This window comes from Pseudophryne corroboree, chromosome 9 (assembly GCF_028390025.1).
Source record: "Pseudophryne corroboree isolate aPseCor3 chromosome 9, aPseCor3.hap2, whole genome shotgun sequence".
NCBI classification, from domain to species: domain Eukaryota; kingdom Metazoa; phylum Chordata; class Amphibia; order Anura; family Myobatrachidae; genus Pseudophryne; species Pseudophryne corroboree.
The window spans coordinates 303,051,990-303,068,219 of NC_086452.1; the positions used below are offsets into that span (position 1 = coordinate 303,051,990).

A 16,230-nucleotide genomic window follows, 5' to 3' on the forward strand; every position below is an offset into this window, starting at 1 on the left:
AGCTAGAAGTAGAAAAGTTCTAACAGAAACCGCACAGTTCATCTACAGCCACACCACACTGGATACGCCCAATCTCATCTGATCTTGGAAACTAAGCAGTGCTGGGCCTGTTTAGTACTTGGATGGAAGACCACCTGGGAATACAAGGTGCTGCAGATGTTTTTATACTGCCAACACCATTCTGTTGATGCATTCCATTTTCAAACTTATTCATTTATTTACCAGTAGCTAGAAGTAGAAAAGATCTATCTGAAACAGCAAAGCTCTTCTGCAGCCACACCACACTGGACACGCCCAATCTCATCTGATCTTGGAAGCTAAGCAGTGTTAGGCCTGTTTAGTACTTGGATGGGAGACCACCTGGGAATACAAAGTTACGTAGGTATTTTTATACTGCCAACACCGTTCTGTTGATGCATTACACTTTTAAACTTATTCATTTATGTACCAGTAGTTAGAAGTAGAAAAGTTCTAACAGAAACCACAAAGCTCATCTATAGTCACACCACACTGGATATGCCCAATCTCATCTGATCTTGGAAGCTAAGCAGTGTTGGGGCTGGTTAGTACTTGGGTGGGAGACCACCTGGGAATACAAGGTGCTGCAAATATTTTTCTACTGCCAACTCCGTTCTGTTGATGCATTCCATTTTCAATTTTTTTCATTTATGTACCAGTAGCTAGAAGTAGAAAAGTTCTAACAGAAACCACAAAGCTCATCTACAGCCACACCACAATGGATACGCCCAATCTCATCTGATCTTGGAAGCTAAGCAGTGCTGGGCTTGGTTAGTACTTGGAAGGGAGACAACCTGGGAATACAAGGTGCAGTAAGTCTTTTTATACTGCCAACACCGTTTTGTTGATGCATTCCATTTTCAAACCTGTTCATTTATGTACCAGTAGTTAAAAGTAGAAAAGTTCTTACAGAAACTGCAAAGCTCATCTAAAGCCACACCACACTGGATCCGCCCAATCTCATCTGAGCTTGGAAGCTAAACAGTGTTGGTTCTGGTTAGTACTTGGATGGGAGACCACCTGGGAATACAAGGTGCTTTAGGTATTTTTATACTGCCAACACCGTTCTGTTGATGCATTCCATTTTCAAACTTATTCATTTATGTACCAGTAGTTAGAAGTAGAAAAGTTCTAACAGAAACCACAAAGATCATCTACAGCCACACCACACTGGATACGCCCAATCTCATCTGATCTTGGAAACTAAGCAGTGCTGAGCCTGGTTAGTATTTGGATGGGAAACCACCTGGGAATGCAAGGTGCTGCAGATATTTTTATACTGCCAACTCCGTTCTGTTGATGCATTCCATTTTCAATTTTTTTCATTTATGTACCAGTAGCTAGAAGTAGAAAAGTTCTAACAGAAACCACAAAGCTCATCTACAGCCACACCACACTGGATACGCCCAATCTCATCTGATCTTGGAAGCTAAGCAGTGCTGGGCTTGGTTAGTACTTGGAAGGGAGACAACCTGGGAATACAAGGTGCAGTAAGTCTTTTTATACTGCCAACACCGTTTTGTTGATGCATTCCATTTTCAAACCTGTTCATTTATGTACCAGTAGTTAAAAGTAGAAAAGTTCTTACAGAAACTGCAAAGCTCATCTAAAGCCACACCACACTGGATCCGCCCAATCTCATCTGAGCTTGGAAGCTAAGCAGTGTTGGTCCTGGTTAGTACTTGGATGGGAGACCACCTGGGAATGCAAGGTGCTGCAGATGTTTTTATACTGCCAACACCATTCTGTTGATGCATTCCATTTTCAAACTTATTCATTTATTTACCAGTAGCTAGAAGTAGAAAAGATCTATCAGAAACTGCAAAGCTCTTCTGCAGCCACACCACACTGGACACGCCCAATCTCATCTGATCTTGGAAGCTAAGCAGTGTTAGGCCTGTTTAGTACTTGGATGGAAGACCACCTGGGAATACGAGGTGCTATAGGTATTTTTATACTGCCAACACCGTTCTGTTGATGCATTACACTTTTAAACTTATTCATTTATGTACCAGTAGTTAGAAGTAGAAAAGTTCTAACAGAAACCACAAAGCTCATCTACAGCCACACCACACTGGATACGAACAATCTCATCTGATCTTAGAAGCTAAGCAGTGTTGGGGCTGGTTAGTACTTGGGTGGGAGACCAACTGGGAATACAAGGTGCTGTAGGTATTTTTATACTGCCAACACCATTCTATTGATGCATTCCATTTTCAAATGTTTTCATTTATGTACCAGTAGCTAGAATTAGAAAAGTTCTAACAGAAACCACACAGCTCGTCTACAGCCACACCACACTGGATACGCCAAATCTCATCTAATCCTAGAAGCTAAGCAGTGTTGGGCCTGGTTAGTACTTGGATGGGAGACCACCTGGGAATACAAGGTGCTGTAGGTATTTTTATACTGCCAACACCATTCTGTTGATGCATTGCATTTTCAAATTTATTCATTTATGTACCAGTAGCTAGAAGTAGAAAAGTTCTATCAGAAACTGCATATCTCATCTGCAGCCACACCACACTGGACACGTCCAATCTCATCTGATCTTGGAAGCTAAGCAGTGTTGGGCCTGGTTAGTACTTGGATGGGAGACCACCTGGGAATACAAAGTGCTGTAGGTATTTTCATACTGCCAACACCGTTCTGTTGATGCATTACCTTTTCAAACTTATTCATTTATGTACCAGTAGTTAGAAGTAGAAAAGTTCTAACAGAAACCACAAAGCTTATCTACAGCCACACCACACTGGATACGCCCAATATCATCTGATCTTGGAAGCTAAGAAGTGTTTGGCCTGGTTAGTACTTGGAAGGGAGACAACCTGGGAATACAAGGTGCTGGAGGTATTTTTATACTGCAAACACCGTTCTGTTGATGCATTCCATTTTCAAACTTATTCATTTATGTACCAGTAGTTAGAAGTAGAAAAGTTCTAACAGAAACCACAAAGCTCATCTACAGCCACACCACACTGGATACGCCCAATCTCATCTGATCTTGGTAGCTAAGCAGTGTTGGGCTTGGTTAGTACTTGGATGTGAGACCACCTGGGAGTACAAGGTGCTGTAGATCTTTTTATACTGCCAACACCGTTCTGTTGATGCATTCCATTTTCAAATTTGTTCATTTATGTACCAGTAGATAGAAGTAGAAAAGTTCTAACAGAAATCGCAAAGCTCATCTACAGCCACACCACACTGGATCTGCCCAATATCATTTGACCTTGGAAGCTCAGCAGTGTTGGGCCTGGTTAGTACTTGGATGGGAGACCACCTGGGAATACAAGGTGCTGTAGGTATTTTTATACTGCCAACACCGTTCTGTTGATGCATTCCATTTTCAAACTTTTTAATTTATGTACCAGTAGTTAGAAGCAGAAAAGTTCTAACAGAAACCACAAAGCTCATCTACAGCCACACCACACTGGATACGCCCAATCTCATCTGATCTTGGAAACTAAGCAGTGCTGGGCCTGGTTAGTATTTGGATGGGAAACCACCTGGGAATGCAAGGTGCTGCAGATATTTTTATACTGCCAACTCCGTTCTGTTGATGCATTCCATTTTCAATTTTTTTCATTTATGTACCAGTAGCTAGAAGTAGAAAAGTTCTAACAGAAACCACAAAGCTCATCTACAGCCACACCACCCTGGATACGCCCAATCTCATCTGATCTTGGAAGCTAAGCAGTGCTGGGCTTGGTTAGTACTTGGAAGGGAAACAACCTGGGAATACAAGGTGCAGTAAGTCTTTTTATACTGCCAACACCGTTTTGTTGATGCATTCCATTTTCAAACCTGTTCATTTATGTACCAGTAGTTAAAAGTAGAAAAGTTCTAACAGAAACTGCAAAGCTCATCTAAAGCCACACCACACTGGATCCGCCCAATCTCATCTGAGCTTGGAAGCTAAGCAGTGTTGGTCCTGGTTAGTACTTGGATGGGAGACCACCTGGGAATACAAGGTGCTTTAGGTATTTTTATACTGCCAACACCGTTCTGTTGATGCATTCCATTTTCAAACTTATTCATTTATGTACCAGTAGTTAGAAGTAGAAAAGTTCTAACAGAATCCACAAAGCTCATCTACAGCCACACCACACTGGATACGCCCAATCTCATCTGATCTTGGAAGCTAAGCAGTGTTGAGCCTGGTTAGTACTTGGATGGGAAACCACCTGGAAATACAAAGTGCTGTAGATATTTTTATACTGCCAACACCGTTCTGTTGATGCATTACATTTTCAAATTTGTTCATTTATGTACCAGTAGATAGAAGTAGAAAAGTTCTAACAGAAATCGCAAAGCTCATCTACAGCCACACCACACTGGATCTGCCCAATATCATTTGACCTTGGAAGCTCAGCAGTGTTGGGCCTGGTTAGTACTTGGATGGGAGACCACCTGGGAATACAAGGTGCTGTAGGTATTTTTATACTGCCAACACCGTTCTGTTGATGCATTCCATTTTCAAACTTTTTAATTTATGTACCAGTAGTTAGAAGCAGAAAAGTTCTAACAGAAACCACAAAGCTCATCTACAGCCACACCACACTGGATACGCCCAATCTCATCTGTTCTTGGAATTTAAGCAGTGTTGGGCCTGTTTAGTACTTTGGTGGGATACAACCTATAATACGAGGTGCTGTAGGTATTTTTATACTGCCAACACCATTCTATTGATGCATTCCATTTTCAAATGTTTTCATTTATGTACCTGTAGCTAGAATTAGAAAAGTTCTAACAGAAACCACACAGCTCGTCTACAGCCACACCACACTGGATACGCCCAATCTCATCTAATCTTGGAAGCTAAGCAGTGTTGGGCCTGGTTAGTACTTGGATGGGAGACCACCTGGGAATACAAGGTGCTGTAGGTATTTTTATACTGCCAACACCATTCTGTTGATGCATTGCATTTTCAAATTTATTCATTTATGTACCAGTAGCTAGAAGTAGAAAAGTTCTATCAGAAACTGCATATCTCATCTGCAGCCACACCACACTGGACACGTCCAATCTCATCTGATCTTGGAAGCTAAGCAGTGTTGGGCCTGGTTAGTACTTGGATGGGAGACCACCTGGGAATACAAAGTGCTGTAGGTATTTTTATACTGCCAACACCGTTCTGTTGATGCATTACCTTTTCAAACTTATTCATTTATGTACCAGTAGGTAGAAGTAGAAAAGTTCTAACAGAAACCACAAAGCTCATCTACAGCCACACCACGCTGGATGCGCCCAATCTCATCTGATCTTGGAAGCTATGCAGTTTTGGGCCTGGTTAGTACTTGGATGGGAGACTACCTGGTAATGCAAGGTGCTGTAGGTGTTTTTATACTGCCAACACCGTTCTGTTGATGCATTCCATTTTCAAATGTATTCATTAATGTACCAGTAGTTAGAAGTAGAAAAGTTCTAACAGAAACCACAAAGCTCATCTACAGTCACACCACACTGGATACGACCAATCTCATCTGATCTTGGAAGCAAAGCAGTGTTGGAGCTCATTAGTATTTGGGTGGGACACCACCTGGGAATACAAGGTGCTGTAGGTATTTTTATACTGCCAACACCATTCTGTTGATGCATACAATTTTCAAATTTTTTCATTTATGTACCAGTAGCTAGAAGTAGAAAAGTTCTAACAGAAACCACAAAGCTCTTCTACAGCCACACCACACTGGATACGGCCAATCTCATCTGATCTTGGAAGCTAAGCAGTGTTGGGCCTGGTTAGTACTTGGATGGGAGACCACATGGGAATTCAAGGTGCTGTAGGAATTTTTATACTGCCAACACCGTTCTGTTGATACATTCCATTTTCAAACTTATTAATTTATGTACCAGTAGCTAGAAGTAGAAAAGTTCTATCAGAAACTGCAAAGCTCATCTGCAGCCACACCACACTGGACACGCCCAATCTCATCTGATCTTGGAAGCCAAGCTGTGCTGGGTCTTGTTAGTACTTGGATGGGAAACCACCTGGGAATGCAAGGTGCTACACATATTTTTATACTGCCAACTCCGTTCTGTTGATGCATTACATTTTAAAAATTTTTCATTTATGTACTAGTAGCTAGAAGTAGAAAAGTTCTATCAGAAACTGTAAAGCTCCTCTGAAGCCACACCACACTGGACACGCCTAATCTCATCTGATCTTGGAAGCAAAGCTGTGCTGGGCCTGTTTAGTACTTGGAAGGGAAACCACCTGGGAATGCAAGGTGCTGCACATATTTTTATACTGCCAACTCCGTTCTGTTGATGCATTCCATTTTCAAATTTTTCCATTTATGTACCAGTAGCTAGAAGTAGAAAAGTTCAAATAGAAACCACAAAGCTCTTCTACAGCCACACCACACTGGATATGCCCAATCTCATCTGATCTTGGAAGCTAAACAGTGTTGGGCCTGTTTAGTATTTGGATGGGAGACCACCTGGAAATACAAAGTGCTGTAAATATTTTTATACTGCCAACACCGTTCTGTTGATGCATTACATTTTCAAATTTATTCATTTATGTACCAGTAGTTAGAAGTAGAAAAGTTCTAACAGAAACCACAAAGCTCATCTACAGCCACACCACACTGGACACACCCAATCTCATCTGATCTTGGAAGCTAAGCTGCGCTGGGCCTGGTTAGTACTTGAATGGGAAACCACCTGGGAATGCAAGGTGCTGCACATATTTTTATACTGCCAACTCCGTTCTGTTGATGCATTCCATTTTCAATTTTTTTCATTAATGTACCAGTAGTTAGAAGTAGAAAAGTTCTAACAGAAGCCAAAAATCTCATCTACAGCCACACCACACTGGATACGCCCAATCTCAACTAATCTTGAAAGCTAAGCAGTGTTGGGCCTGGTTAGTACTTGGATGGGAGACCACCTGGGAATACAAGGTGCTGTAGGTATTTTTATACTGCCAACACCATTCTGTTGATGCATTCCATTTTCAAATTTATTCATTTATGTACCAGTAGCTAGAAGTAGAAAAGTACTAACAGAAACCACAAAGCTCATCTACAGCCACACCTCACTGGATACGCCCAATCTCCTCTGATCTTGAAAGCTAAGCAGTGTTGGGCCTGGTTAATACTTGGATGGGAGACCACCTGGGAATACAAGGTGCTGTAGGTATTTTTATACTGCCAACAACATTCTGTTGATGCATTCCATTTTCAAATTTATTCATTTATGTACCAGTAGCTAGAAGTAGAAAAGTTCTAACAGAAACCGCACAGTTCATCTACAGCCACACCACACTGGATACGCCCAATCTCATCTGATCTTGGAAACTAAGCAGTGCTGGGCCTGGTTAGTACTTGGATGGGAGACCACCTGGGAATGCAAGGTGCTGCAGATGTTTTTAGACTGCCAACACCATTCTGTTGATGCATTCCATTTTAAAACTTATTCATTTATTTACCAGTAGCTAGAAGTAGAAAAGATCTATCAGAAACTGCAAAGCTCTTCTGCAGCCACACCACACTGGACACGCCCAATCTCATCTGATCTTGGAAGCTAAGCAGTGTTAGGCCTGTTTAGTACTTGGATGGAAGACCACCTGGGAATACAAAGTTACGTAGGTATTTTTATACTGCCAACACCGTTCTGTTGATGCATTACACTTTTAAACTTATTCATTTATGTACCAGTAGTTAGAAGTAGAAAAGTTCTAACAGAAACCACAAAGCTCATCTACAGCCACACCACACTGGATATGCCCAATCTCATCTGATCTTGGAAGCTAAGCAGTGTTGGGGCTGGTTAGTACTTGGGTGGGAGACCACCTGGGAATACAAGGTGCTGTAGGTATTTTTATACTGCCAACACCATTCTATTGATGCATTCCATTTTCAAATGTTTTCATTTATGTACCAGTAGCTAGAATTAGAAAAGTTCTAACAGAAACCACACAGCTCGTCTACAGCCACACCACACTGGATACGTCAAATCTCATCTAATCCTAGAAGCTAAGCAGTGTTGGGCCTGGTTAGTACTTGGATGGGAGACCACCTGGGAATACAAGGTGCTGTAGGTATTTTTATACTGCCAACACCATTCTGTTGATGCATTGCATTTTCAAATTTATTCATTTATGTACCAGTAGCTAGAAGTAGAAAAGTTCTATCAGAAACTGCATATCTCATCTGCAGCCACACCACACTGGACACGTCCAATCTCATCTGATCTTGGAAGCTAAGCAGTGTTGGGCATGGTTAGTACTTGGATGGGAGACCACCTGGGAATACAAAGTGCTGTAGGTATTTTTATACTGCCAACACCGTTCTGTTGATGCATTACCTTTTCAAACTTATTCATTTATGTACCAGTAGTTAGAAGTAGAAAAGTTCTAACAGAAACCACAAAGCTTATCTACAGCCACACCACACTGGATACGCCCAATATCATCTGATCTTGGAAGCTAAGAAGTGTTGGGCCTGGTTAGTACTTGGATGGGAGACAACCTGGGAATACAAGGTGCTGGAGGTATTTTTATACTGCAAACACCGTTCTGTTGATGCATTCCATTTTCAAACTTATTCATTTATGTACCAGTAGTTAGAAGTAGAAAAGTTCTAACAGAAACCACAAAGCTCATCTACAGCCACACCACACTGGATACGCCCAATCTCATCTGATCTTGGTAGCTAAGCAGTGTTGGGCTTGGTTAGTACTTGGATGTGAGACCACCTGGGAGTACAAGGTGCTGTAGATCTTTTTATACTGCCAACACCGTTCTGTTGATGCATTCCATTTTCAAATTTGTTCATTTATATACCAGTAGATAGAAGTAGAAAAGTTCTAACAGAAATCGCAAAGCTCATCTACAGCCACACCACACTGGATTTGCCCAATATCATTTGACCTTGGAAGCTCAGCAGTGTTGGGCCTGGTTAGTACTTGGATGGGAGACCACCTGGGAATACAAGGTGCTGTAGGTATTTTTATACTGCCAACACCGTTCTGTTGATGCATTCCATTTTCAAACTTATTCATTTATGTACCAGTAGGTAGAAGTAGAAAAGTTCTAACAGAAACCACAAAGCTCATCTACAGCCACACCACACTGGATGCGCCCAATCTCATCTGATCTTGGAAGCTATGCAGTTTTGGGCCTGGTTAGTACTTGGATGGGAGACTACCTGGTAATACAAGGTGCTGTAGGTGTTTTTATACTGCCAACACCGTTCTGTTGATGCATTCCATTTTCAAACTTATTAATTTATGTACCAGTAGCTAGAAGTAGAAAAGTTCTATCAGAAACTGCAAAGCTCATCTGCAGCCACACCACACTGGACACGCCCAATCTCATCTGATCTTGGAAGCCAAGCTGTGCTGGGTCTTGTTAGTACTTGGATGGGAAACCACCTGGGAATGCAAGGTGCTACACATATTTTTATACTGCCAACTCCGTTCTGTTGATGCATTACATTTTTAATTTTTTTCATTTATGTACTAGTAGCTAGAAGTAGAAAAGTTCTATCAGAAACTGTAAAACTCCTCTGAAGCCACACCACACTGGACACGCCTAATCTCATCTGATCTTGGAAGCAAAGCTGTGCTGGGCCTGTTTAGTACTTGGAAGGGAAACCACCTGGGAATGCAAGGTGCTGCACATATTTTTATACTGCCAACTCCGTTCTGTTGATGCATTCCATTTTCAAATTTTTCCATTTATGTACCAGTAGCTAGAAGTAGAAAAGTTCAAATAGAAACCACAAAGCTCATCTACAGCCACACCACACTGGATACGCCCAATCTCATCTGATCTTGGAAGCTAAACAGTGTTGGGCCTGTTTAGTATTTGGATGGGAGACCACCTGGAAATACAAAGTGCTGTAGATATTTTTATACTGCCAACACCGTTCTGTTGATGCATTACATTTTCAAATTTATTCATTTATGTACTAGTAGCTAGAAGTAAAAAAGTTCTAACAGAAACCGCAAAGTTCATCTACAGCCACACCCCACTGGATACGCCCAATCTCATCTGATCTTGGAAACTAAGCAGTGCTGGGCCTGGTTAGTATTTGGATGGGAAACCACCTGGGAATGCAAGGTGCTGCAGATATTTTTATACTGCCAACTCCGTTCTGTTGATGCATTCCATTTTAAATTTTTTTCATTTATGTACCAGTAGCTAGAAGTAGAAAAGTTCTAACAGAAACCACAAAGCTCATCTACAGCCACACCACACTGGATACGCCCAATCTCATCTGATCTTGGAAGCTAAGCAGTGCTGGGCTTGGTTAGTACTTGGAAGGGAGACAACCTGGGAATACAAGGTGCAGTAAGTCTTTTTATACTGCCAACACCGTTTTGTTGATGCATTCCATTTTTAAACTTGTTCATTTATGTACCAGTAGTTAAAAGTAGAAAAGATCTTACAGAAACTGCAAAGCTCATCTAAAGCCACACCACACTGGATCCGCCCAATCTCATCTAAGCTTGGAAGCTAAGCAGTGTTGGTCCTGGTTAGTACTTGGATGGGAGACCACCTGGGAATACAAGGTGCTTTAGGTATTTTTATACTGCCAACACCGTTCTGTTGATGCATTCCATTTTCAAACTTATTCATTTATGTACCAGTAGTTAGAAGTAGAAAAGTTCTAACAGAAACCACAAAGCTCATCTACAGCCACACCATACTGGATACGCCCAATCTCATCTGATCTTGGAAGCTAAGCAGTGTTGGGCCTGGTTAGTACTTGGATGGGAAACCACCTGGGAATACAAGGTGCTGTAGGGTTTTTTATACTGCCAACACCATTCTTTTGATGCATTCCATTTTCAAACTTATTCATTTTTGTACCAGTAGCTAGAAGTAGAAAAGTTCTATCAGAAACTGCATAGCTCATCTGCAGCAACACCACACTGGACACGCCCAATCTCATCTGATCTTGGAAGCTAAGCTGTGCTGGGCCTGGTTAGTACTTGGATGGGAAACCACCTGGGAATACAAGGTGCTGTAGGGTTTTTTATACTGCCAACACCATTCTTTTGATGCATTCCATTTTCAAACTTATTCATTTATGTACCAGTAGCTAGAAGTAGAAAAGTTCAAATAGAAACCACAAAGCTCATCTACAGCCACACCACACTGGATACGCCCAATCTCATCTTATCTTGGAAGCTAAGCAGTGTTGGGCTTGGTTAGTACTTGGATGGGAGACCACCTGGGATTATAAGGTGCTGTAGATATTTTTATACTGCCAACACCGTTCTGTTGATGCATTACATTTTCAAACTTATTCATTTATGTACCAGTAGTTAGAAGTAGAAAAGTTCTAACAGAAACCACAAAGCTCATCTACAGCCACACCACACTGGATACGTCCAATCTCATCTGATCTTGAAAGCTAAGCAGTGTTGGGCCTGGTTAGTACTTGGATGGGAGACTACCTGGTAATACAAGGTGCTGTAGGTATTTTTATACTGCCAACACCGTTCTGTTGATGCATTCCATTTTCAAACTTATTCATTAATGTACCAGTAGTTAGAAGTAGAAAAGTTCTAACAGAAACCACAAAGCTCATCTACAGCCACACCACACTGGATACGCCCAATCTCATCTGATCTTGGAAGCTAAGCAGTGTTGGGCCTGGTTAGTACTTGGATGGGAGACCTCCTGGGAATACAAGGTGCTGTAGGTATTTTTATACTGCCAACACCATTCTGTTGATGCATTCCATTTTCAAATTTATTCATTTATGTACCAGTAGCTAGAAGTAGAAAAGTTCTAACAGAAACCACAAAGCTCATCTACAGCCACACCACACTGAATACGCCCAATCTCATCTGATCTTGGAAGCTAAGCAGTGCTGGGCTTGGTTAGTACTTGGAAGGGAGACAACCTGGGAATACAAGGTGCAGTAGGTCTTTTTATACTGCCAACACCGTTTTGTTGATGCATTCCATTTTCAAACCTATTCATTTATGTACCAGTAGTTAAAAGTAGAAAAGTTCTTACAGAAACCGCAAAGCTCATCTAAAGCCACACCACACTGGATCTGCCCAATCTCTTCTGACCTTGGAAGCTAAGCAGTGTTGGTCCAGGTTAGTACTTGGATGGGAGACCACCTTGGAATACATGGTGCTTTAGGTATTTTTATACTGCCAACACCGTTTTGTTGATGCATTCCATTTTCAAACTTATTCATTTATGTACCAGTAGTTAGAAGTAGAAAAGTTCTAACAGAAACCACAAAGCTCATCTACAGCCACACCACACTGGATACGCCCAATCTCATCTGATCTTGGAAACTAAGCACTGTTGGGCCTGGTTAGTACTTGGATGGGAGACCACCTGGGAATACAAGTTGTTGTAGGGTTTTTTTATACTGCCAACACCATTCTGTTGATGCATTCCATTTTCAAACTTATTCATTTATGTACCAGTAGCTAGAAGTAGAAAAGTTCTATCAGAAACTGCATAGCTCATCTGCAGCCACACCACACTGGACACGCCCAATCTCATCTGATCTTGAAAGCTAAGCTGCGCTGGGCCTGGTTAGTACTTGGATGGGAAACCACCTGGGAATGCAAGGTGCTGCACATATTTTTATTCTGCCAACTCCGTTCTGTTGATGCATTACATTTTCAAATTTTTTCATTTATGTACCAGTAGCTAGAAGTAGAAAAGTTCAAATAGAAACAACAAAGCTCATCAACAGCCACACCACACTGGATACGCCCAATCTCAACTGATTTTGGAAGCTAAGCAGTGTTGGGCCTGTTTAGTACTTGAATGGCAGACCAACTGGGAATACAAAGTGCAGTAGGTATTTTTATACTGCCAACACCGTTCTGTTGATGCATTACATTTTCAAACCTGTTAATTTATGTACCAGTAGTTAAAAGTAGAAAAGTTCTTACAGAAACCGCAAAGCTCATCTAAAGCCACACCACACTGTATCCGCCCAATCTCATCTGACCTTGGAAGCTAAGCAGTGTTGGTCCTGGTTAGTAATTGGATGGGAGACCACCTGGGAATGCAAGCTGCTGCAAATATTTTTATACTGCCAACTCCGTTCTGTTGATGCATTCGATTTTCAAACTTATTCATTTATGTACCAGTAGTTAGAAGTAGAAAAGTTCTAACAGAAACCACAAAGCTCATCTACAGCCACACCACACTGGATACGCCCAATCTCATCTGATCTTGGAGGCTAAGCTGTGCTTGGCCTGGTTAGTACTTGGATGGGAAACCACCTGGGAATGCAAGGTGCTGCACATATTTTTATACTGCCAACTCCGTTCTGTTGATGCATTCCATTTTCAAACATGTTCATTTATGTACCAGTAGCTAGAAGTAGAAAAGTTCAAATAGAAACCACAAAGCTCATCTACAGCCACACCACACTGGATACGCCCAATCTCATCTGATCTTGGAAGCTCAGCAGTGTTGGGCCTGTTTAGTACTTGGATGGGAGACTACCTGGTAATACAAGGTGCTGTAGGTGTTTTTATACTGCCAACACCGTTCTGTTGATGCATTCCATTTTCTAATGTATTCATTAATGTACCAGTAGTTAGAAGTAGAAAAGTTCTAACAGAAACCGCAAAGTTCATCTACAGCCACACCACACTGGATACACCCAATCTCATCTGATCTTAGAAACTAAGCAGTGCTGGACCTGGTTAGTATTTGTATGGGAAATCACCTGGGAATGCAAGGTGCTGCAGATATTTTTATACTGCTAACTCCGTTCTGCTGATGCATTCCATTCTCAATTTTTTTCATTTATGTACCAGTAGCTAGAAGTAGAAAAGTTCTAACAGAAACCACGAAGCTCATCTACAGCCACACCACATTAGATACGCCCAATCTCATCTGAACTTGGATGCTAAGCAGTGTTAGGTCTGTTTAGTATTTGGATGGGAGACCACCTGGGAATACAAAGTTACGTAGGTATTTTTATACTGCCAACACCGTTCTGTTGATGCATTACATTTTTAAACTTATTCATTTATGTACCAGTAGTTAGAAGTAGAAAAGTTCTAACAGAAACCGCAAAGCTCATCTACAGCCACACCACACTGGATATGCCCAATCTCATCTGATCTTGGAAGCTAAGCAGTGTTGGGGCTGGTTAGTACTTGGATGGAAGACCACCTGGGAATACAAGGTGCTGTAGGTATTTTTATACTGCCAACACCATTCTATTGATGCATTCCATTTTCAAATGTTTTCATTTATGTACCAGTAGCTAGAATTAGAAAAGTTCTAACAGAAACCACACAGCTCGTCTACAGCCACACCACACTGAATACGCCCAATCTCATCTAATCATGGAAGCTAAGCAGTGTTGGGCTTGGTTAGTACTTGGATGGGAGACCACCTGGGAATACAAGGTGCTGTAGGTATTTTTATACTGCCAACACCATTCTGTTGATGCATTGCATTTTCAAATTTATTCATTTATGTACCAGTAGCTGGAAGTAGAAAAGTTCTAACAGAAACCACAAAGCTCATCTACAGCCACACCACACTGGATACGCTCAATCTCATCTGTTCTTGAAAACTAAGCAGTGTTGGGCCTGGTTAGTACTTGGATGGGAGACCACCTGGGAATACAAGGTGCTGTAGGTATTTTTATACTGCCAACACCATTCTTTTGATGCATTCCATTTTCAAATGTATTCATTTATGTACCAGTAGCTAGAAGCAGAAAAGTTCTAACAGAAACCGCAAAGTTCATCTACAGACACACCACACTGGATACACCCAATCTCATCTGATCTTAGAAACTAAGCAGTGCTGGACCTGGTTAGTATTTGTATGGGAAATCACCTGGGAATGCAAGGTGCTGCAGATATTTTTAAACTGCTAACTCCGTTCTGTTGATGCATTACATTCTCAATTTTTTTCATTTATGTACCAGTAGCTAGAAGTAGAAAAGTTCTAACAGAAACCACGAAGCTCATCTACAGCCACACAACATTAGATACGCCCAATCTCATCTGAACTTGGAAGCTAAGCAGTGTTAGGCCTGTTAAGTACTTGGATGGGAGACCACCTGGGAATACAAAGTTACGTAGGTATTTTTATACTGCCAACACCGTTCTGTTGATGCATTAAATTTTTAAACTTATTCATTTATGTACCAGTAGTTAGAAGTAGAAAAGTTCTAACAGAAACCACAAAGCTCATCTACAGCCACACCACACTGGATATGCCCAATCTCATCTGATCTTGGAAACTAAGCAGTGTTGGGGCTGGTTAGTACTTGGATGGAAGACCACCTGGGAATACAAGGTGCTGTAGATATTTTTATACTGCCAACACCATTCTATTGATGCATTCCATTTTCAAATGTTTTCATTTATGTACCAGTAGCTAGAATTAGAAAAGTTCTAACAGAAACCACAAAACTTGTCTACAGCCACACCACACTGGATACGCCCAATCTCATCTAATATTGGAAGCTAAGCAGTGTTGGGCCTGGTTAGTACTTGGATGGGAGACCACCTGGGAATACAAGGTGCTGTAGGTATTTTTATACTGCCAACACCATTCTGTTGATGCATTGCATTTTCAAATGTATTCATTTATGTACCAGTAGCTGGAAGTAGAAAAGTTCTAACAGAAACCACAAAGCTCATCTACAGCCACACCATACTGGATACGCCCAATCTCATCTGATCTTGGAAGCTAAGCAGTGTTGGGCCTGGTTAGTACTTGGATGGGAAACCACCTGGGAATACAAGGTGCTGTAGGGTTTTTTATACTGCCAACACCATTCTTTTGATGCATTCCATTTTCAAACTTATTCATTTTTGTACCAGTAGCTAGAAGTAGAAAAGTTCTATCAGAAACTGCATAGCTCATCTGCAGCAACACCACACTGGACACGCCCAATCTCATCTGATCTTGGAAGCTAAGCTGTGCTGGGCCTGGTTAGTACTTGGATGGGAAACCACCTGGGAATACAAGGTGCTGTAGGGTTTTTTATACTGCCAACACCATTCTTTTGATGCATTCCATTTTCAAACTTATTCATTTATGTACCAGTAGCTAGAAGTAGAAAAGTTCAAATAGAAACCACAAAGCTCATCTACAGCCACACCACACTGGATACGCCCAATCTCATCTGATCTTGGAAGCTAAGCAGTGTTGGGCTTGGTTAGTACTTGGATGGGAGACCACCTGGGATTATAAGGTGCTGTAGATATTTTTATACTGCCAACACCGTTCTG

At 41.4% G+C, this 16,230-nt stretch overlaps 6 non-coding genes and 64 pseudogenes across 6 annotated transcripts; all 70 read left to right on the forward strand.

Moving 5' to 3' along the window:
• The first annotated feature begins 40 nt into the window (after positions 1-40).
• On the forward strand, positions 41-159 carry LOC134960669 (5S ribosomal RNA; annotated as a pseudogene).
• Positions 160-266: 107 nt separating this feature from the next.
• LOC134964473 (5S ribosomal RNA) lies at positions 267-385 on the forward strand (annotated as a pseudogene).
• Positions 386-492: 107 nt separating this feature from the next.
• On the forward strand, positions 493-611 carry LOC134962398 (5S ribosomal RNA; annotated as a pseudogene).
• A 107-nt stretch (positions 612-718) lies between these two features.
• Positions 719-837, forward strand: LOC134963595 (5S ribosomal RNA; annotated as a pseudogene).
• Positions 838-944: 107 nt separating this feature from the next.
• On the forward strand, positions 945-1,063 carry LOC134961209 (5S ribosomal RNA; annotated as a pseudogene).
• A 107-nt stretch (positions 1,064-1,170) lies between these two features.
• Positions 1,171-1,289, forward strand: LOC134962958 (5S ribosomal RNA; annotated as a pseudogene).
• A 107-nt stretch (positions 1,290-1,396) lies between these two features.
• LOC134962573 (5S ribosomal RNA) lies at positions 1,397-1,515 on the forward strand (annotated as a pseudogene).
• Positions 1,516-1,622: 107 nt separating this feature from the next.
• Positions 1,623-1,741, forward strand: LOC134962399 (5S ribosomal RNA; annotated as a pseudogene).
• Positions 1,742-1,848: 107 nt separating this feature from the next.
• Positions 1,849-1,967, forward strand: LOC134961896 (5S ribosomal RNA; annotated as a pseudogene).
• A 107-nt stretch (positions 1,968-2,074) lies between these two features.
• Positions 2,075-2,193, forward strand: LOC134963617 (5S ribosomal RNA; annotated as a pseudogene).
• A 107-nt stretch (positions 2,194-2,300) lies between these two features.
• On the forward strand, positions 2,301-2,419 carry LOC134961810 (5S ribosomal RNA; annotated as a pseudogene).
• Positions 2,420-2,526: 107 nt separating this feature from the next.
• Positions 2,527-2,645, forward strand: LOC134959952 (5S ribosomal RNA; annotated as a pseudogene).
• A 107-nt stretch (positions 2,646-2,752) lies between these two features.
• Positions 2,753-2,871, forward strand: LOC134959020 (5S ribosomal RNA; annotated as a pseudogene).
• Positions 2,872-2,978: 107 nt separating this feature from the next.
• Positions 2,979-3,097, forward strand: LOC134959697 (5S ribosomal RNA; annotated as a pseudogene).
• A 107-nt stretch (positions 3,098-3,204) lies between these two features.
• Positions 3,205-3,323, forward strand: LOC134962371 (5S ribosomal RNA; annotated as a pseudogene).
• A 107-nt stretch (positions 3,324-3,430) lies between these two features.
• On the forward strand, positions 3,431-3,549 carry LOC134961351 (5S ribosomal RNA; annotated as a pseudogene).
• Positions 3,550-3,656: 107 nt separating this feature from the next.
• Positions 3,657-3,775, forward strand: LOC134964071 (5S ribosomal RNA; annotated as a pseudogene).
• A 107-nt stretch (positions 3,776-3,882) lies between these two features.
• Positions 3,883-4,001, forward strand: LOC134959905 (5S ribosomal RNA; annotated as a pseudogene).
• Positions 4,002-4,108: 107 nt separating this feature from the next.
• Positions 4,109-4,227, forward strand: LOC134961063 (5S ribosomal RNA; annotated as a pseudogene).
• A 107-nt stretch (positions 4,228-4,334) lies between these two features.
• On the forward strand, positions 4,335-4,453 carry LOC134962373 (5S ribosomal RNA; annotated as a pseudogene).
• A 332-nt stretch (positions 4,454-4,785) lies between these two features.
• LOC134964082 (5S ribosomal RNA) lies at positions 4,786-4,904 on the forward strand. The gene has a single exon (XR_010188181.1). It is a non-coding gene; the product is annotated as a 5S ribosomal RNA (ribosomal RNA).
• Positions 4,905-5,011: 107 nt separating this feature from the next.
• On the forward strand, positions 5,012-5,130 carry LOC134959953 (5S ribosomal RNA; annotated as a pseudogene).
• Positions 5,131-5,237: 107 nt separating this feature from the next.
• On the forward strand, positions 5,238-5,356 carry LOC134963452 (5S ribosomal RNA; annotated as a pseudogene).
• A 107-nt stretch (positions 5,357-5,463) lies between these two features.
• On the forward strand, positions 5,464-5,582 carry LOC134964240 (5S ribosomal RNA; annotated as a pseudogene).
• Positions 5,583-5,689: 107 nt separating this feature from the next.
• On the forward strand, positions 5,690-5,808 carry LOC134962176 (5S ribosomal RNA). The gene has a single exon (XR_010188004.1). It is a non-coding gene; the product is annotated as a 5S ribosomal RNA (ribosomal RNA).
• A 107-nt stretch (positions 5,809-5,915) lies between these two features.
• Positions 5,916-6,034, forward strand: LOC134961755 (5S ribosomal RNA; annotated as a pseudogene).
• A 107-nt stretch (positions 6,035-6,141) lies between these two features.
• Positions 6,142-6,260, forward strand: LOC134964503 (5S ribosomal RNA; annotated as a pseudogene).
• Positions 6,261-6,367: 107 nt separating this feature from the next.
• Positions 6,368-6,486, forward strand: LOC134961534 (5S ribosomal RNA; annotated as a pseudogene).
• Positions 6,487-6,593: 107 nt separating this feature from the next.
• On the forward strand, positions 6,594-6,712 carry LOC134962426 (5S ribosomal RNA; annotated as a pseudogene).
• Positions 6,713-6,819: 107 nt separating this feature from the next.
• On the forward strand, positions 6,820-6,938 carry LOC134960502 (5S ribosomal RNA; annotated as a pseudogene).
• Positions 6,939-7,045: 107 nt separating this feature from the next.
• On the forward strand, positions 7,046-7,164 carry LOC134960402 (5S ribosomal RNA; annotated as a pseudogene).
• A 107-nt stretch (positions 7,165-7,271) lies between these two features.
• Positions 7,272-7,390, forward strand: LOC134960070 (5S ribosomal RNA; annotated as a pseudogene).
• Positions 7,391-7,497: 107 nt separating this feature from the next.
• LOC134964936 (5S ribosomal RNA) lies at positions 7,498-7,616 on the forward strand (annotated as a pseudogene).
• Positions 7,617-7,723: 107 nt separating this feature from the next.
• Positions 7,724-7,842, forward strand: LOC134959782 (5S ribosomal RNA; annotated as a pseudogene).
• A 107-nt stretch (positions 7,843-7,949) lies between these two features.
• Positions 7,950-8,068, forward strand: LOC134962935 (5S ribosomal RNA; annotated as a pseudogene).
• A 107-nt stretch (positions 8,069-8,175) lies between these two features.
• On the forward strand, positions 8,176-8,294 carry LOC134960007 (5S ribosomal RNA; annotated as a pseudogene).
• A 107-nt stretch (positions 8,295-8,401) lies between these two features.
• On the forward strand, positions 8,402-8,520 carry LOC134963642 (5S ribosomal RNA; annotated as a pseudogene).
• Positions 8,521-8,627: 107 nt separating this feature from the next.
• On the forward strand, positions 8,628-8,746 carry LOC134959698 (5S ribosomal RNA; annotated as a pseudogene).
• Positions 8,747-8,853: 107 nt separating this feature from the next.
• LOC134962348 (5S ribosomal RNA) lies at positions 8,854-8,972 on the forward strand (annotated as a pseudogene).
• Positions 8,973-9,079: 107 nt separating this feature from the next.
• LOC134962533 (5S ribosomal RNA) lies at positions 9,080-9,198 on the forward strand (annotated as a pseudogene).
• A 107-nt stretch (positions 9,199-9,305) lies between these two features.
• Positions 9,306-9,424, forward strand: LOC134961757 (5S ribosomal RNA; annotated as a pseudogene).
• Positions 9,425-9,531: 107 nt separating this feature from the next.
• LOC134964504 (5S ribosomal RNA) lies at positions 9,532-9,650 on the forward strand (annotated as a pseudogene).
• Positions 9,651-9,757: 107 nt separating this feature from the next.
• LOC134959108 (5S ribosomal RNA) lies at positions 9,758-9,876 on the forward strand. The gene has a single exon (XR_010187184.1). It is a non-coding gene; the product is annotated as a 5S ribosomal RNA (ribosomal RNA).
• Positions 9,877-9,983: 107 nt separating this feature from the next.
• Positions 9,984-10,102, forward strand: LOC134961957 (5S ribosomal RNA; annotated as a pseudogene).
• Positions 10,103-10,209: 107 nt separating this feature from the next.
• LOC134962575 (5S ribosomal RNA) lies at positions 10,210-10,328 on the forward strand (annotated as a pseudogene).
• Positions 10,329-10,435: 107 nt separating this feature from the next.
• On the forward strand, positions 10,436-10,554 carry LOC134961295 (5S ribosomal RNA; annotated as a pseudogene).
• Positions 10,555-10,661: 107 nt separating this feature from the next.
• LOC134963835 (5S ribosomal RNA) lies at positions 10,662-10,780 on the forward strand. The gene has a single exon (XR_010188159.1). It is a non-coding gene; the product is annotated as a 5S ribosomal RNA (ribosomal RNA).
• Positions 10,781-10,887: 107 nt separating this feature from the next.
• LOC134960689 (5S ribosomal RNA) lies at positions 10,888-11,006 on the forward strand (annotated as a pseudogene).
• A 107-nt stretch (positions 11,007-11,113) lies between these two features.
• LOC134961530 (5S ribosomal RNA) lies at positions 11,114-11,232 on the forward strand (annotated as a pseudogene).
• Positions 11,233-11,339: 107 nt separating this feature from the next.
• Positions 11,340-11,458, forward strand: LOC134961413 (5S ribosomal RNA; annotated as a pseudogene).
• Positions 11,459-11,565: 107 nt separating this feature from the next.
• LOC134961012 (5S ribosomal RNA) lies at positions 11,566-11,684 on the forward strand. Its single transcript, XR_010187840.1, has one exon. It is a non-coding gene; the product is annotated as a 5S ribosomal RNA (ribosomal RNA).
• Positions 11,685-11,791: 107 nt separating this feature from the next.
• LOC134961423 (5S ribosomal RNA) lies at positions 11,792-11,910 on the forward strand (annotated as a pseudogene).
• A 107-nt stretch (positions 11,911-12,017) lies between these two features.
• On the forward strand, positions 12,018-12,136 carry LOC134961987 (5S ribosomal RNA; annotated as a pseudogene).
• A 107-nt stretch (positions 12,137-12,243) lies between these two features.
• On the forward strand, positions 12,244-12,362 carry LOC134961734 (5S ribosomal RNA; annotated as a pseudogene).
• Positions 12,363-12,470: 108 nt separating this feature from the next.
• LOC134961651 (5S ribosomal RNA) lies at positions 12,471-12,589 on the forward strand (annotated as a pseudogene).
• Positions 12,590-12,696: 107 nt separating this feature from the next.
• LOC134964672 (5S ribosomal RNA) lies at positions 12,697-12,815 on the forward strand (annotated as a pseudogene).
• A 107-nt stretch (positions 12,816-12,922) lies between these two features.
• LOC134958882 (5S ribosomal RNA) lies at positions 12,923-13,041 on the forward strand (annotated as a pseudogene).
• A 107-nt stretch (positions 13,042-13,148) lies between these two features.
• Positions 13,149-13,267, forward strand: LOC134963982 (5S ribosomal RNA; annotated as a pseudogene).
• Positions 13,268-13,374: 107 nt separating this feature from the next.
• On the forward strand, positions 13,375-13,493 carry LOC134961451 (5S ribosomal RNA; annotated as a pseudogene).
• A 107-nt stretch (positions 13,494-13,600) lies between these two features.
• On the forward strand, positions 13,601-13,719 carry LOC134964429 (5S ribosomal RNA; annotated as a pseudogene).
• A 333-nt stretch (positions 13,720-14,052) lies between these two features.
• LOC134960396 (5S ribosomal RNA) lies at positions 14,053-14,171 on the forward strand (annotated as a pseudogene).
• Positions 14,172-14,278: 107 nt separating this feature from the next.
• Positions 14,279-14,397, forward strand: LOC134961051 (5S ribosomal RNA; annotated as a pseudogene).
• Positions 14,398-14,504: 107 nt separating this feature from the next.
• LOC134959878 (5S ribosomal RNA) lies at positions 14,505-14,623 on the forward strand (annotated as a pseudogene).
• A 107-nt stretch (positions 14,624-14,730) lies between these two features.
• On the forward strand, positions 14,731-14,849 carry LOC134958922 (5S ribosomal RNA; annotated as a pseudogene).
• Positions 14,850-14,956: 107 nt separating this feature from the next.
• LOC134964830 (5S ribosomal RNA) lies at positions 14,957-15,075 on the forward strand (annotated as a pseudogene).
• Positions 15,076-15,182: 107 nt separating this feature from the next.
• Positions 15,183-15,301, forward strand: LOC134959960 (5S ribosomal RNA; annotated as a pseudogene).
• Positions 15,302-15,408: 107 nt separating this feature from the next.
• Positions 15,409-15,527, forward strand: LOC134960272 (5S ribosomal RNA; annotated as a pseudogene).
• A 107-nt stretch (positions 15,528-15,634) lies between these two features.
• Positions 15,635-15,753, forward strand: LOC134963849 (5S ribosomal RNA). The gene has a single exon (XR_010188161.1). It is a non-coding gene; the product is annotated as a 5S ribosomal RNA (ribosomal RNA).
• Positions 15,754-15,860: 107 nt separating this feature from the next.
• LOC134960690 (5S ribosomal RNA) lies at positions 15,861-15,979 on the forward strand (annotated as a pseudogene).
• A 107-nt stretch (positions 15,980-16,086) lies between these two features.
• On the forward strand, positions 16,087-16,205 carry LOC134959591 (5S ribosomal RNA; annotated as a pseudogene).
• The last annotated feature ends 25 nt before the right edge of the window (positions 16,206-16,230 follow it).